We start from the raw sequence: 18202 nt of genomic DNA, 5'->3' as shown, positions 1-18202 counted from the left end.
GGCATTCCACAAACGTGGTGCGTGCAACAACATATTAAAGCAGGTGGACAACCAATTGCATCACCAAGACTACCGGACCCAAAAAAAGTTTGCTCAAAATTTGATGACCATCAATTACGTGCCACCAAACGGAGCAAGCAATGGCAGCCAACCGAAACAACCACCAGCATAAATTCATGTACAACAACCAAGCAGGACGAGAGATATAGAAGCAATAAAATAATCCAAACTCTTTCTATGAAGAACTAGAGAACTAGTCCTAGCATTTAACGAAATAAGCATCCGAAGAAATCCTATATAGCAACCTTTTAAGCTCAATGGTTTTGAATTTCCCGTGGATTTAGAATGTCAGAGATCATTTCACATGCCAGAACGTCAACAATTGAAAAGAGGGAGAGAGAGCACAATGAAACAATATAGAACATAACCTCCAAAACCAATTGAATCACCAAGGCTAATGGAACCAAAAAAAAGTTTGCTCAAAATTTGATGACCATCGTTCACATGTCATCAAATGGAGCAAGCAATGGTAGCGAACTAAGACAACAACCAGCACAAATCTATGTACAACAACCAAGCAAGATGAGAGATATAGAAGCAATAAAATAATCCAAACTCTTTATATGAAGAACCAGATAAATAGTCTTAGCATCTGACGAAATAAGCCTCCAAAGAAATTCTATATAGCAACCTTTTAAGCTCAATGGTTTAGGATTTCCCATGGATTTTGTTTGATTCTGGCCATGCACATTTCTTTATTTCAGTTAGTTTTTCTAGAGAATTACACTGCATACCTAAAAATAGAGGTATGATTAATTTCGAGGATGAAATTTATTTAAGAGGGAAAGAATGTAACATCCGGGCCTGATACTAACTGGGCCCAATACTTCTGAGGCCCAGTTTAAGGGTATTTGGGCTCGGTCGTTAATGGGGCCGTATTGGGCCCATGGATGGCAACCCTCACCTCACGCCTGAGGACTGAAGTGACGGGCCCCCGCTGGCCAATAGGGGGGAAGACCAGCTGTTGGGCCCTCATCCATGCAAAATGGGAGTCTGCCACCTCACCCAGGTTGAAAGGACAAGCCCAGCTGGCCTAAGGGAAAGGGCATCTGTAGGCTTCCGGAGCAAGGAGGAAGGAGAGGGTGCCGCCTCTCCAAGGGTCACCTCCTAAGCAGAGTTTATTTAAACTCTCAGTTTCTTAACTTAGGAGTTACTATACCCTCTTATTCCTTAGCCCTCTCGAGTACTGTACCAGAGAAGCCGAACCCTAGAGCCGAAGGTTGATGGAGCTGAACCTCTGAAGCCCTAGGAGAGGAAGGAGGGATTTCTTGAAGGGTGTACTGCTCGGCTGTAGCCAACCCGGAGCAAGGTATGACCTGATTTACTTAAATGGGTTTAAACAAAATAAAAAGAGGGAAAGTTCCTCTATGGAATGTTTCTTCCCTCTGTTTCAACAGTAAAACAGAGGAAAAAAGACTCTGGCACAGAGATGGAAGAAGAAATACCTGTACTACCTTATATGATATACAGCAAATATTTTAAATATATGACAGTTTGACAAGTCTGACTACCCTGTTACCCATGTATGAGGCTTCGTGCTATTGTGGGCGGTAGTCGGCAATAGCACGGCCATGTCACGGATCCGGGTCCGGGGCGTGACATATGTCACTTCAGTTGTGGATATGATAAAAATAAAAAAGGGAACGGAAATACTTTGAACACAACTGCAATTAATATAACTTATGACGTGAATGCTTTAAGGCCTGTAGCATCACGTGAAGATTGAACTTAGGTGAGATCAAATGAATAATGCTTATCGAAAATGAATTAAAACAACAAAATGCACATTATCATAGCCCCAAAAAAAAATTTGTTGGTCCGAAAATTAACTATTTATCAAAGACAAATACAATGACAGAGAGTGCAATCAACTAGCAGACCATTTCATCCACAGTTTAGACCAACAGGGACCTACAGACAGCATCTACCAAAAAAGGGTTGATCATATCATTCAAAGTTGACAGCAAGAGGTAACAAACGCAAAGAAATTACCATAATCCATCCATGAAAATACTAAAGTTATATGTGTCTCAGTCACAGCGGCAAAAAACAGCATACAGAACCACATAATGCCAACATTAAATAGATGTTCGGGCATTCCACAAATGTGGTGCGTGCAACAACATATTAAAGCAGGTGGACAACCAATTGCATCACCAAGACTACCGGACCCAAAAAAAGTTTGCTCAAAATTTGATGACCATCAATTACGTGTCATCAAACGGAGCAAGCAATGGCAACCAACCGAAACAACAACCAGCATAAATTTATGTACAACAACCAAGCAGCACGAGAGATATAGAAGCAATAAAATATCCAAACTCTTTCTATGCAGAACTAGAGAACTAGTCATAGCATTTAACGAAATAAGCATCCAAAGAAATCCTATATAGCAACCTTTTAAGCTCAATGGTTTAGAATTTCCCATGGATTTAGAATGTCAGAGATCATTTCACATGCCAGAACGTCAACAATTGAAAAAAGGGAGAGAAAGCACATTGAAACAATATAGAACATAACCTCCAGAACCAAATTAGATGGAGTCCCACCAACAACCAAGAATACCAAATCTAGATTGAACAAACACCGATCAAAATATTATCTCACTATTATTCAAGTCCAGAGAGAACTTAAAGCAAAGTTGACAAAATAAAATATCTGAACCAAGTTCAAAACTTTTGAAGATATACTGAAGAAAAGGGAGAGAGGGAGAGAGACTTTGACCAAGATCTCCCCACTTCCTACACTCTCCACCTAAATCTACTTTAAAATCTCTCGGAAACACAACCGTAAAAAGAATATTGAAAACAAAAATCCCAGCAATTTGAAAGCAGGGAAGGGGAAGATGGAGAGGGGGGCTCTGATTCACCGATTGATCTGCAACTAATAAATCAAAATGGCTGCAAATAGTTGCCTGCAAGATTGCCTTGCCGTCAAGAGAATAACTGCTTTCCTCTCAATTGTAGCGAAACCCTCGAGCAAGAATCATCATAGCCTCCTTGTAAAGAACCCAAAAGCAGCGCCGCTCTCCCAATTTGGGAAACAAAGAAGAATAAGAAAAGCAAAAGAGAAGGCACATAAACAAAGAGAAAAAGATAACAAGAAGCACAACATCGCGACCATTATCCACCCGGGAGACCAACAACAAGTAGGAGGAGAAGAAATAGAATACCAGCAAATCTTGAGAAAGAAAACTAGAAGCCGACCTAGGAAAAAGATCCCACAATGTCTTCTTCTCCTCCCCCCTTCTAACCATGGCCGCTGCTCGGATGTCTGCGAAACAGCAGACATTCAAAAGCTGCTCGCTCTACCGCTACCGAAGACGACATAACCGCCAGCACCAAACTATTTCATCCACAGCTTAAGAGTTTAGACCAACAGTGACCAACAAACATTATCCACCTGGAAAGGCTTGATCATATCATGACAGGAAGAGGCGACAAAAGCACAGAAATTACTATAATACATCCATGAAAACACTAAAGTTTTATGTGTGTCTCAGTCACAGTGGCAAAAACAGCATACAGAACCACATAATGCCGACTTTAAATTGATGTTCAGGCATTCCACAAATGTGGTGCTTGCGACAACAAATTAAAGCAGGTGGACAACCAATTGCATCACCAAGACTAACGGACCTAAAAGAAGTTTGCTCAAAATTTGATTAACATCATTCACATGTCATCAAATGGAGCATGCAATGGCAGCCAACCAAAACAACAACCAGCACAAATTATCTACAACAACCAAGCAGGATGAGAGAAATAGAAGCAATAAAATAATCCAAACTCTTTACATGAAGAACCATCGAACTAGTCTTAGCATTTAGCAAAATAAGCCTCCGAAGAAATCCTATATAGCAACCATTTAAGCTCAATGATTTAGGATTTCCTATGGATTTAGCATGTCAGAGATCATTTCACATGCTATAACATTAACAATTGAAAAGAGGGAGAGATTGCACATCGAAGCAATATAAACATAACCTCCAGAACCAAATTAGACAGAATATCACCAACAACCAAGAATACCAAATCCAGATTGAACAAACAGCGATCAAAATATTATCTCTCCATCATTCAAGTCCAGAGAGAACCAAGTTCAAAACTTTTGAAGATATACTGAAGAAAAGGGAGAGAGGGAGAGGAGACTTTTACCAAGATCTCCCTAGTTCCTACACTCTCCACCTAAATCTACATTAAAATCTAAATTAAAATCTCTCAAAAAGAATATTGAAAAACAAAACTCCCAGCAATTTGAAAGCAGAGAAGGGGAAGATGGAGGGAGAGGCTTAGATTCACCAATTGATCTGCAACTAATAAATCAAAACAGCTGCAAACGGTTGCTTGCAGAACAACAGCAGCAGACCATCCAAGATTGCCTCACCGTCAAGAGAATAGTTACTTTCCTCTCAAAATGTAGCAAAACCCTCATCCAAGAATCATCCAGCCTCTTTGTATAGAACACAAAAGCAATGCCGCTCTCCCAGTTTGCGAAACAATGAAGAAGAAGAAAAGCCAAATAGAAGAAACATAAGCAATGCTGCTCTCCCAGTTGTATAGGGATTAGTCTAATAGTTCTGAGATTATGCAAATGCATTTTCAGAAGATCATGTCCTTGTCTCATGGCAACGGCAAATGATACTATTTGAAAGTTGTGCTAAGAGAACCAAACAATTTTGTCAAATAAAAGATTAAGCAACATACACAGCACATAAAAATGGGAGCAAAAGTAGTGGTGTCCCTATCATGATGTACAGAAAACAAGGATGTAAATGTCAGCAAAAGACCAGAGCATCCAAATTAACTGAGGGCAGAAAAAAAAAATGAAAAAACAACTTAAATTAATTTGTCAAGATTCAAACGCAACAAATGGGAGAAAAAGTTATCCAATAGTGAAGCAGGCATTTCAATTAACTTAATAACAAGAGACCTAAAAGAATTGCAGAAAAATAATAGTATAATAAGATTCACAAATAAACCGGTAGTCCATGTAAAAGAGCCCATCTATTTATGGTCAGGATTTTGTTATGTCACTTCAGTTGTGGATATGATAAGAATAAAAAAGGAACAGAGATACTTTAGAACCCAACTACAATTAATATAAGTTATGACATAAATGCTTTAAGGCCTGTAGCATCACGTGAAGATTAAACTTAGGTGAGATCAACTAAATAATGCTTACTGAACAACGAATTAAAACAACAAAATGCACATTACCATACCCAAAAAATATTGTTGGATTGAAAATTAATTATTTATCAATGCCTGATACAATGACATGAAGTGCGATCATCCAGCAGACTATTTCATCCACAGTTTAGACTTTAGACCAACAGAGACCTAGAAACAGCATCTACCATGAAAGGCATGACTAATTAAAAATGGGGGCAAAAGTAGTGGTGTCACTATCATGATGTACAGAAAACAAGGATTTAAATGTCAGCAAAAGACCAGAGCATCCCAAATTAAATGAGAGTAGAAATAAAAATGAAAAAAACAAATTAAATTAATTAGTCAATCGCAACCAAGTTCAAAACTGTTGAAGATATACTGAAGAAAAGGGAGAGAGGGAGGCTGAACCAAGTTCCCACTTCCTTGACTCTCCACCTAAATCTACTTTAAAATCTCTCAAAAATTCAAGAAACCCTTAAAAAAGAATCTTGAAAACAAAAAGCCCAGCAATTAGAAAGCAGAGAAGGCGAAGATGAAGAGGGAGGCTGAAATTCAAGGAACTCTCAAAACTAAGTGCACTTAAACATAATGGAGAGGAGATCCATGACTTACTGTGTAATGCATAAATTACAGGAACGGTGATTCTATATCCCACCATAATCAACACAAAATCACATGGATAGCATGCCAATAACAAGTGTAGAAAAATGCAGAACTTATATAACTATTGGCGACATAATTCAGTTATCACAGAGCTTACTTAATTATAAGAATATAAAAACTAAGATGCCATAAAATAGGTGCCTCCCTCTCTTGAAAAGCGGGAGGAATACTTAGTTAGTATGAATGGGAAACTAAATACATGGTGACTTGATCAAGAGAAAAAAAACATAGTTGGCTTCTAGAAAAAAGTAGCATGTGAAAACTCAAAAGACAGAATTTAAAGCCACCACAGAGGGGCTAGGGCTTCCGGTGGAGACGAAGGAAGGGGGGGGGGGGGGGCGAGAGAGAGAGAGAGAGAGAGGATGGAGGCGAAGAGGCGGGAAAACTCTGGAAAGAAAAACGGAGGAGGTGGTGGCGCCACCAGAGGGAGGAGGAGAAAAAGAAAATAAAAGAAAATAAAGAAAGAAAAAGAGGGGGAAAAAAAAAAGGAGGATCGTACCTGGGTCTCTCGCGCCTCCTTCTCGGTCACGGTGGTTCTCCTCCTCCGCCGTGGTCGGATCGGGGTAAGGGAGGTCCCCGGAGACTAAAACTCACTCGGACATCACTTTGGAGGAGGTTTAGGCCCTCCCTCTCCCACTGCTCCCACCCTGGAGAAGCATGTGAAAACTCAAAAGACAGAATTTAAAGCCACCACAGAGGGGCTAGGGCTTCCGGTGGAGACGAAGGAGGGGGGGGGGGGGGCGAGAGAGAGAGAGAGAGAGGATGGAGGCGAAGAGGCGGAAAAACTCTGGAAAGAAAAACGGAGGAGGTGGTGGCGCCACCAGAGGGAGGAGGAGAAAAAGAAAATAAAAGAAAATAAAGAAAGAAAAAGAGGGGAAAAAAAAAAGGAGGATCGTACCTGGGTCTCTCGCGCCTCCTTCTCGGTCACGGTGGTTCTCCTCCTCCGCCGTGGTCGGATCGGGGTAAGGGAGGTCCCCGGAGACTAAAACTCACTCCGGCATTACTTTGGAGGAGGTTTAGGCCCTCCCTCTCCCACTGCTCCCACCCTGGAGAAGGGCACCCCTCGGCCGCAGTCGCCGGAGCGGCTGCAGGCCGAGGAAGCGTCCGCCTCCTCAGGGGAGCTCCCAGGGGCTCGGCCCCACCTCGGGGACCCGTTTGACTCCTCCGGCACCACTTCGGAGGAGGTCCAGGGCCCCCTACCCTTTCCCTTCTGCCGCTCCGAGGTGGGAGCATCTCCCGGAGGAGGCTCGCCCCACGGTGGCACGGCGAGAGGGAGAAGAGGAGGTGGGAGGGGGGAAGCAGAGAGAGAGAGGAAGGAGGGGAGAAGGGCTCGGCCGGAGGTGAAAGAAGAAGAAAGAAAAGGGCTAGGGCTTCCGGTGGAGATGAAGGAAGGGGGGGCGAGAGAGAGAGAGGGACAGAGAGAGAGAGGATGGAGGCGAAGAGGCGGGAAAACTCTGGAAAGAAAAACGGAGGAGGTGGTGGCGCCACCACAGAGGGAGGAGGAGAAAAAGAAAATAAAAGAAAATAAAGAAAGAAAAAGAGGGGAAAAAAAAAAGGAGGATCGTACCTGGGTCTCTCGCGCCTCCTTCTCGGTCACGGTGGTTCTCCTCCTCCGCCGTGGTCGGATCGGGGTAAGGGAGGTCCCCGGAGACTAAAACTCACTCCGGCATCACTTTGGAGGAGGTTTAGGCCCTCCCTCTCCCACTGCTCCCACCCTGGAGAAGGGCACCCCTCGGCCGCAGTCGCCGGAGCGGCTGCAGGCCGAGGAAGCGTCCGCCTTCTGCGGCTCCGAGGTGGAAGCATCTCCCGGAGGAGGCTCGCCCCACGGTGGCACGGCGAGAGGGAGAAGAGGAGGTGGGAGGGGGGAAGCAAAGAGAGAGAGGAAGGAGGGGAGAAGGGCTCGGCCGGAGGTGAAAGAAGAAGAAAGAAAGGGGCTAGGGCTTCCGGTGGAGACGAAGGAGGGGGGGGGGGGGGGGGTGGGGGCGAGAGAGAGAGAGAGAGAGAGAGAGGATGGAGGCGAAGAGGCGGGAATACTCTGGAAGAATGACCTTAACGGTTACGGCATAACGGGGCGGATCCTGGTTCGGGTCCAAAACCCGTTAAGCCCAATAAAAAGTAGTTGGCTTAGCTAAATCTGGCTAAGCCCGGTCCCAAACAGATTAGGCTAAGGCTGGACGAGCCTAAATTGCAGACCAAGTTAAATGCGAATTAAATCAAGCCCAAATTCAGTTGGGTCCGAACCCAATTAAGCTGAGCTAGTCCTAGCAGGCCCAATTCAATCTGAATCAAGCCTAATTCAACTAATTAGAGACCAAATTGGCTTTGGACCGACCCTAATTCAAGCCCAAATGATTTAAAATGATACTAGACCAAGGTTAGACCCAATTAGACCTTGGACTGAGCCTAATGACCCAATCAGAAGACCAATTTGACAAATGGTCTACATTTTGCGCCAAAACTATAAATGAATTATTTAGCAATGAAATCTTATCCTTACCAAAAAATCAAAATCTGTTTGCAATGAAACTTATTCAGTCACCATATATAAAAAAGATTAGTGATGAAACTAATTTGTCACCAAAAAACTCTAGATTTTTTTTTTTTCATTTTTGCATCCACATATAAACATTTGGGAACAATTCATTTTGCTTTGCAAGTCTTGCAGCCATGCACCATATTTTAAGACTTGTCAAAGTAATGGGCCAAATAATGTATTTTATCTGTTGATGCACCTTTTTTCTCCTTCACAACCAGCTTAATGTGTTGCTAGTGGCCCTGCAAGAACTTCGGAAGAGGGAACAATGTACACCAGCAGTGGTGCCATACATCTGTAAACAAACTGAAAAGAGCATCTCTAAATCTTACTGAGTCCCACCCCCAATTGATTGAGTCACCCTTATATTTATTTATATAAATAAAGACGTAGCATATATCCTCTATATAGATCATAGGATTACTCTATGAATAGGTCAATTCTCTAAGGCCTTCGCATTCCTAATCCTATAGGGCCGGACGGCTTTGTTTGCCCTAGCTTGGCGAATCACATCCCACCCCTGCTTTTCGACGACTTTCCATTTTTCTTCATATTTTCTTCCTATTTGACTAATTGGACTCCCTCGTCACAGTCTTCTTTTTTCCGAGTAAGAATTGCTTGCCTCGACTAGTGTGAAAGAGTGAGACGAACGAGACCAAGGCCATATAGAGTAACAGCTAATAAAAGAAGCTATTATGTCCATTCGAAAACCAATGGTCGCTTAATTGCTAAATTGACTCAAATCCTACGAGCAAAGAAAGATAGGATCCCAAGTAAGTTTAGAAAAAATATTTTAATAGTATTTTTGTGAGACCCTGGAACTGGCCGGTCCACTTGACCGGCCCAGCCCCAAACTTTCGGCCTCACGTGCGTCGCACGTGAGGGGGCGTGATCAAGGGGAGAATCATCCCGCAGAAGCCGAGAACACCTGGTTATTTTAGGGCTTCTTCCTCCTCCTTTGAAGCCATCCAAAGTCGAGCCGCCACGCCCAACTGGTTAGGGGTTCTCCTTCTTCTTCGTGTTGCCGCCCAAGAGAGAGGGAGGAGAGCCATTAAAGTAGCAAGTTGGGTGCTCTTCTTCCTCCATTTGCCGCTGGAAGGAAGCCGCCGGATCTTCGCCAGGGCTGAGGTAAGGATTCCTAGCCTTCACCTCTTTGTTATACCATTTGAAAAAAAAAGAAGAAAGAAAGAAGAAGAGAGGGAAGAAGGAGAAGGCCGACCACCGCAGGCACTTCTTCTTCTCCCGTGCGCATGCCTCCTCCGCGGGAAGAAGGAGAGGGTCGGCCGCCGCGAGCGTCGCCGGCCTCAACTTGGCCTCTCCCGGGCTCACCGACCTCCCTTCGCGAGAGAAGAAAGAAGAAGAAAGAAAGAGGGGGAAGGAGAGGAAGTCGGGTGAAGAGAAGAGGAGGAGAAAGAAAAAGAAAAAAAAGAAAGAAAGGGGGGAAGGAAGAGAGGAGTCTGGAGAAGAAGCGAAGAAAAGAAAAGGAAAGGAAAGGAAAAGGAAAGAAAAGAAAAGAAAAAAGAAAAGAAAAGGAAAGAAAAGAAAAAAGAAAAGAAAGAGAATATATATATATATCTTTATATATATATATATATAAAGGGAGGGAGGTGGTTTACGGGTATGAACCCGAACTCGGAGAGCTAGGCACTTCTACAGGCTCGATCATGGAAGGATGTTAAAATTTAAGTTATATAGATATATATAACTTAAATTTTAAAAGAAGAATATGATTTTTGGATATTAGGTTTTGCGAGGGATTTGCGTAATTAATTGGATTTGTTGTGGATCTCGTTCGCAAGGTAAGTAATGTAACCTTTTTCTAGATTTATCGGTAAGTTATAAATATTTTCTCGAGTTGAGTTATCCTTGATTTACAAATTCGATGCATAGTGTTATATGTCTATTTTTAGAATATTGTATAATTCTGATTGAACATATTTGCTTTCGACTTGATTGTGTTTGATTGATTCGATATCATATTTTCGGTTTAGAAAATTGAACGTAATGCAAGAAAAGATAATAATAACTCGTAATAGATTCGGACTCGCAGTTGGGCTATGTTGAGGACCCCGCCAATAGAGGCTAATACATTGGTATCGTAAGAAGATTAGTCGGTGATATGACCCTGCCACAGGGAACATATGGTCATAGTTATTGGCTGTTGAGTTGAATTCTGGTAAATTGAAAGAAATTAAGATATGAACGATATTTGGTTTTGACACTGCATGTTTTTATAACTAAAATATGAAATAGAGAATTAATTGAACTTCAACATCGCTATGTTGAGAACCCCGCCAATGGAGGCAGCTACGTTGGCAATTGACTGTCCTGAAGGACGACAAGTATTAATCTAGTTCCAATATTTATTTCTATTTATTGTCTAGCTATGCCCACTGCTCCTTGTTAGACAACTTATTATGCTGCTAGAAAAGATTAAATAGTTACATAATAATTTTTTTTGATTAATTGTCAAAAGAAGAATATGAGCTTTTGAATTTCGAAAGTGTTCACACGGATTAAGACATAATAATGAATGTACCAATAAGCAAGTAATTCTAGGAGAAAAAAATCTCTAGACTTGACACGGGTATGTTGAGGTTTAAATCAGAGCGTGCAGAGGAAGTGTGGTGAATAGAATTATTTGACATTGGTTAAACAAGATGACTTTGATTTGAAGAGTGTTATGACTTGATTTGGAAGAAGTATTATTCTTGAACTGCATGTACAAAAATTTCATAGATTAAATTTTTTTTAAGGGAGGAAGGATGTGAGACCCTGGAACGGAGCCCAGTCCACTTGACCAGCCCAGCTCCAAAACTTTCGGCCTCACGTGCGTTGCATGTGAGGGGGCGTGATGAAGGGGAGAATCATCCCGAAGAAGCCAGGAATGCCTGGTTATTTTTAGGGCTTCTTCCTCCTCCTTTGAAGCCATCCAAAGCGGAGCCGCCATGCCCAACTGGTTGGGGGTTCTCCTTCTTCTTCGTGTTGCCGCCCAAGAGAGAGGGAGGAGAGCCATTAAAGCAATGGGTTGGGTGCTCTTCTTCCTCCGTTTGCCGTCGGAAGGAAGCCGCCGGATTTTTGCCGGGGCTGAGGTAAAGATTTCTAGCCTTCACCTCTTTGTTATACCATTTGAAAAAAAAAGAGAAAGAAAGAAAGAAGAAGAGAGGGAAGAAGGAGAAGGCCGACCGCTGCGGGCTCTTCTTCTCCCATGCGCATGCCTCCTCCGCGGGAAGAAGGAGAGGGTCGGCCGCCGCGGACATCGCCGGCCTCGACTTGGCCTCTCCCAAGTTCGCCGACCTCCCTTTGCGGGAGAAGAAAGAAGAAGAAAGAAAGCGGGGGAAGGAGAGGAAGTCGGGTGAAGAGAAGAGGAGGAGAAAGAAAAAGAAAAAAAGAAAGGGGGGAAGGAAGAGAGGAGTTGGGAGAAGATTCTGGAGAAGAAGAGAAGAAAAGAAAAGAAAAAGAAAAGAAAAGGAAAGAAAAGAAAAGAAAAGAAAAGAAAAGGAAAAGAAAAAGAAAAAGAAAGAGAAAAGGAAATATATATATATATATATAAAGGGAGGGAGGTGGTTTACGGGTATGAACCTGAACTCGGAGTGCTAGGCATTTCTGCAGGCTCGACCATGGAAGGATGTTAAAATTTAAGTTATATATATATATATATATAGTGATGAATTTTAAAAGAAGAATATGATTTTTGGATATTAGGTTCTGTGAGGGATTTGCGTAATTAATTGGATTTGTTGTGGATCTCGTTCGTAAGGTAAGTAATGTAACCTTTTTCTAGATTTATCGGCAAGTTATAAATATTTTCTCGAGTCGAGTTATTCTTGATTTACAAATTCGATGCATGGTGTTATATGTCTATTTTTAGAATATTGTATAATTCTGATTGAACATATTTTGCTTTCGACTTGGATTGTGTTTGATTGATTCGATATCATATTTTCGGTTTAGAAAATTGAACGTAATGCAAGAAAAGAATAATAACTCGTAATAGATTTGGACTCGCAGTCGGGCTATGTTGAGAACCCTGCCAATAGGGGCTAATACATTGGTACCGCAAGAAGATTAGTCGGTGATATGACCTTGCCACAGGAAACATGTGGTCATAGTTCTCGGCTATTAAGTTGAATTCTGATAAATTGAAAGAAATTGAGATATGAACGATATTTGGTTTTGACGCTGCATGTTTTCATAACTGAAATATGAAATAGAGAACTAATTGAACTTCGACCTGGCTATATTGAGGACCCCGCCAATGGGGGCAGATACGTTGGCAATTGACTATCCTGAAGGACTCACCGCGAGAAGATTAGTCGGTATTGATGACCCTGCCACAGGAAACATGTGGTCATAGTCCAGGATCGACAAGATGAATTGAATATGTGAAAGAATCTCGAAATCGTAAAAAGAATCTTAAGAATTTAAGAAATATTTGATTTGTATCTTGGAACTGCATATATATTTATTTTCTGCATATTATTGCCTGATTCATCTAGCTAGAGTGTTTGTTACTTACTGGGTTGTTTAGATCATTATACAATTTATTGTTGTTTTACAGATCTCGAGAACTAGTCTATTGAGGTTTCAAAATGGGAGGGCGACTAGAAGGATTGTGGCACAAGCTATCTTAGATTAGGGTTATTTAAGTTGAACTATTATCTTGGACATTTATTATAATTGTTAGACATTGCTAGGTTTTGTTATTTTAAGAACTAAGTTTTGCATGTTGGTAAATTATTGTTCCGCTGCATATTTAGAACTGTGAGACTTTATGACTTGAGTTAGTCAATGAAATAAGATTGCATTTATTTAGTTGAATTATTTTAAATTTATATAAATTGAGATGTTGGCTAAGATGCCTTGCATGCTCGTGGGGAGAGTTTCCTACTGGTGTGCGGCGGTTGGCGCGACCCTTGGCTCGCGATTTCGGGCTGGGGGCGTGGCAATTTTAGTCATTTTGAAAAGGCAATACCTTCATCACTGCTTGCTATCATCAAAGAGTGTCAAAAGTTCTCATGGTTGTAAGGCCGTATCCAGCATATGTATTGGTACCACTAAACTTATTGTTGCTACTTATTCACACTGAGGGTGAAATGACTTGAAACAATCAGTGCATTGTTGCCAGTTCAGCATTCTGGCAGCTCAAGTGGTTCCAAATATTTTCTTTCCTAAGGTGCAGCTTAATTTAGTTGTCAGAGTAGTTACAAAGGATAATCAAATTAAGTAAACCTGCTTTTATTCCATAGCGTTTTCTTTATATGTTCATAATCTTTGTGCTCTTGTTAAAAATGTTTTTTTTTTCTATTAGAGAACCAGCACTTGTGAAGAGAATTGGGGCTGCAACTGCTCTTGAAGTGAGAGCAACAGGTATTCCTTATGTTTTCGCTCCATGTGTTCGATAACAATGACATAAAACCATTATGTTGCTGTGAATTTTGGTTCTTACAAAAAAGATAAATAAGCTAAACATATCTCACGGAGAACATCCAGGACCATTCAGTTTCAGTCTTCTTCTGCTCGAGCCTTGTGCAGGTTTGTAGAGATCCAAGATGGGGTCGCTGCTATAAAAGCTACAGCGACGATCCAAAAATTGTCCAAGCAATGACAGAGATCATCCCTGGCCTGCAAGGAGAAATTCCAGCAAATTGTCCTTGTACATCGGTTCGGTACGTCCGGTATGGAGATTGGTTCGGCATACCTCTCAGGTGCTCTTCGCGCTCTATCTGACCTTCGAAGAGGAGATGTGTGTTGTGGTTGTACCTTATCCATGGGTACATTTGGTTGAGGAATATCTTGTGTCTCCATTTGTAGGTCTTGAAGATGGATCTTCCTAACACTTCATGCTACACCGAAGATGGATCTTCCTAACACTCTTTATGCTTTTATTTTAAAAGGCTTGTAGCCAATTTGCATGCCTCTCCAAAAGATAAAAATTAAGAACACAGTCCCTAATGCAATGCTATGTGGTGGATTCCAAACCCTAGATCTATCTACTCTAATAAATTTCAATTTGCACTCATAGTTTAATTTAGTTAAATCAAGTTAGCAAATCCTTCTTCTTGATTTATTTTTAAAAGAAAAATAACTTATTCTTCAATCCCTGTGGACCGACACCCGTAATCACTATCCTACAGGATACGTGCTATTGCGTGGTTTATTTTCAAAATTGAAAGAACCGATCAAATTTTTGGCGCCGTTGCCGGGGATTGCTAGCATAGTTATTTTTCCTATCATTAAAAAAAATTAATTAATTAAAAAAACTTTCAAAAAAAATATATATCTAAAATAAAATAAAAAATTATTTTCTATTATTGTTACTTTTTTTATCTCCTTTTTCTCTTCTACTAATTTTTTTTTTAATTTTTCTTTTGGTCTTATTTGATCAGGAATCGAAGAGGAGATCTGGGCTATCAAAAAGGAATGCTTTAGAGGTTTGCTTAAAAAAATTTTAAATTGCTGGAAAAATTCTCTTTGGTAACCTCTAAACCTTTCTTATTTAAATTAATTATTAGCTTGAAATTTTGTAGTGATTGTTTGATTTTAATTTCAGCAAAAGTGTGAATGCATGCTTGATACACATACACAAATTAATCCGCACATAGTAAGGGCAATCACCCCAACAAGATAAGAGCCGGATTTCATCATCGGACTCTTGCCCAACTTAGGTGAACTCAATCTCACATAGTGTCAGCTTAATTAAAATCAATTAGACATTGGCTCCTAGGGACATTCGAGCTCAATAGGACGAATATAACCGAAAGTTGCACCAATTTCGCTCTGTGGCTTAGTTGATGTCTAGGCAAGCTTTGTCCCTATAAGGGAGACAGTTCATCTATTCGAGGCAAGTGGGTTTTAAGTGGAACCTTTGCGAACGCATCGTGACCCCTCTACTTACCTGGGAGCTTACCTGGTCAACTCGGTTCATTAGACCGGATTGGAGGCTTAGGTGCCCTCTTCAAACCAGTTAGGAGCTGTCTAGTGGTTTTAGGACAAATACAAGGATTTATGTGTTTTTTTTTTATTGCATGCTTGATTGATCAAGTACTAGTGTATGCAAGGAAGTCGTTCTAGAGTACGTAACCTATTACCTTTTGACCCTGAAATAGAACGGACCCTTAGAAATATTCGAGCTGAAATCAAAACCTTAGAATCATTCCCACCTCTTGAGATGGCTGAAGAACAACCCAAACTCCTGAGGGAGTACTTTACTCCCACCATTTACACTTCCCCATCTTGCATTCGATTACCTGAAGTAGCAGCCGTACAATATGAAATAAAATCTAGTGTGATCCAAATGCTCCCATCTTTTTATGGGCTCACCAATGAAGACCCATATAAACACCTAGATGAATTCCTTGAGATTTGCACTACTGTCAAGATTTAGAACTTTACTGATGATGCTCTAAAACTTAGATTATTCCCCTTCTCCCTTAAAGATAGAGCCAAACAATGGTTAAATTCTTTAGAAGCCAACTCGATTCGTTCTTGGGATCAAATGCAACAAGAATTCCTAAAAAAATACTTTCCCATAGGAAGAACAAACCAGTTTAGACGTGCCATTACAAGCTTCTCCCAAACTGAGGGAGAAGAATTTCATGAAACTTGGAAGAGATTTCGGGACCTAATCCGTAAATGCCCTCATCATCAAATACCTAAGTGGCAACTAGTGCAATGTTTCTATGACGGATTGACTGAACGAAACCGTCAGATGATCGATGCTGCATGCGGGGGGACATTCATGCTTCAAAATGAGCATGAAGCATGGCAATTATTTGAAAATCTAAATGAAAACTCCCTCCACTATGCTTCTTGTTCTCGTCCAGCACCTCCGAATTCTCAAAGAAAAGGGACCATTTATGAAATAAGTCATTCTATGGACCTGTCTAGCAAGGTAGATGCATTGTCCCATAAGATTGACCAACGGATGATAGGTGGACATTACATGAACTCTTCCCAAGCACAAGTGTGTACTATCTATTCTAGCCCATCCCACCCTATTCATGAGTGCCCTTCAGCGCCCCAATTCCCCGAACTCGTGCAAGAACACATCAATGCTGCTCAAACACAGCCTAGATCGGGTACTGACCTATTTTCTAATACATATAATCCGGGATGGCGAAATCATCCAAATTTTTCTTGGAAGCAGCAAGCTTCGAACACAGCCCAACCCTATTCCCAAAATTTTCAAAATCCTCAGAATTTTCAAACCCCACAAAATATTCATCCCTACCGTCCCTCGATTCAATTTCAACACACTCCTCCTCCACCCCAAAGAAACACAGCCTTTGAGGAGAAAGTGTTGAACGCCCTTCAAGGTTTGGAAACCATTACACAATTGGTGCACTCTCACACGCAATCCATCGCCAAGCTAGAATCCCAAATGGGGCAACTAGCTAATGCACTGAACAAGCGAGAGGAAGGAAAGCTTCCAAGCCAACCACTAAGTAATCCTAGGGGACAATATATGGCTCAAGAAAATCAATTAAATGCAATTCATCAGGAACAAGCCAGTGCTTTGGCTACCCTAAGGAGTGGACGTGTAGTAGACAATAAGATTGGGGAAGATAACAATAAGGAAGATGAAGAAGAGGATAGACATGTGTCAAATAAAAATCTAAAATCTTCTTCTTCTTCAGCTAGTCCATCTAGGGGTGGCAATCGGGTCGGGTCAGGCATAAACAGGTCGGGTCAAATACAGGTCGGGTCAGAAAACTATAAATCTGAACCCGACCTGTTTATTAAACGGGTCAGGAATTGCAAACCTGAACCTGACCTGTTTATTAAACAGGTAACCCGACCCGACCCGTTTAACCTGTTTAATAAACAGGTAACCTGTTTACCCAACCCGACCCGACCTGTTTAACCTGTTTGCCCAACCTGACCCGTTTAACCTGTTTAGACCTGTTTAATCTGTCCAACCCAACCTGTTTAACCTGCCCAACCCGACCTGTTTAGACCTGTTTAGACCCGTTTAACCTGTTTAGACCTGTTTAACCTGTTTAACTCGTTTAACCTGTTTAGACCTGTTTAACCTGCCCAACAGTTAAACGGGTTAAACGGTTTAAACGGGTCAGACATCTAAAACCCGTATCCGACCCAATTAATAAACAGGTTAAACGGGTCGACCTGTTTACGACCCGAACCTGTTTAGGCCAAACCCAAACCTGTTTATGGCGAGTCGAACACAGGTCGGGTTGGCGGATCGGGTCATATTTTGCCACCCCTAAGTCCACCTTCTGCCAAAAATCACATCCCAAAGGCCCCATTTCCTGAAGCTCTTAATTCACCCTCTCCCTTTGGCAAGAAGGAAACTTCACTAGAGGAGATGATGGAGGTTTTCAAACAAGTGAAAATCAACCTTCCGCTTCTTGATGCTATTAGACAAGTTCCCTCCTATGCCAAATTTCTCAAAGACCTTTGTACACAAAAGCGAAAATCTAGGGCACATGTGCCTAAAAAGGTCTTCCTAACTGAGCAAGTGAGTTCTATTCTCCAACACAAGACTCCTCCAAAATTCAAAGATCCTAGTGCTCCCACCATCTCCTGTGTCTTAGGAAATAATTTCATTGATCGAGCACTCTTAGATCTAGGGGCAAGTGTCAACCTTTTACCTTATTCAGTTTATGAGAAACTTGGTTTAGGTGAGTTAAAACCAACCTCGGTATCCCTTTAATTGGCTGATCGATCTGTAAAAACACCACGTGGGATAATTGAAGATGTTCTCGTCAAGGTAGACAAATTCTATTTTTCAGTAGATTTCATTGTCCTT

General features: G+C 41.4%; 1 non-coding gene across 1 annotated transcript; it reads right to left on the bottom strand.

Moving 5' to 3' along the window:
- Nucleotides 1–15977: 15977 nt before the first annotated feature.
- LOC120107523 (small nucleolar RNA R71) lies at nt 15978–16083 on the bottom strand. Its single transcript, XR_005509274.1, has one exon. It is a non-coding gene; the product is annotated as a small nucleolar RNA R71 (small nucleolar RNA).
- Between the last annotated feature and the right edge of the window lie 2119 nt (nt 16084–18202).

The sequence above is a fragment of the Phoenix dactylifera genome, chromosome 11, assembly GCF_051530095.1.
Source record: "Phoenix dactylifera cultivar Ajwa chromosome 11, Ajwa_hap1_PhDact_Kaust_v1.1, whole genome shotgun sequence".
In the NCBI taxonomy this organism is placed as follows: domain Eukaryota; kingdom Viridiplantae; phylum Streptophyta; class Magnoliopsida; order Arecales; family Arecaceae; genus Phoenix; species Phoenix dactylifera.
Note: the sequence above shows the minus strand (reverse complement) of the source record. Positions and strands in the feature narration are given on the sequence as shown.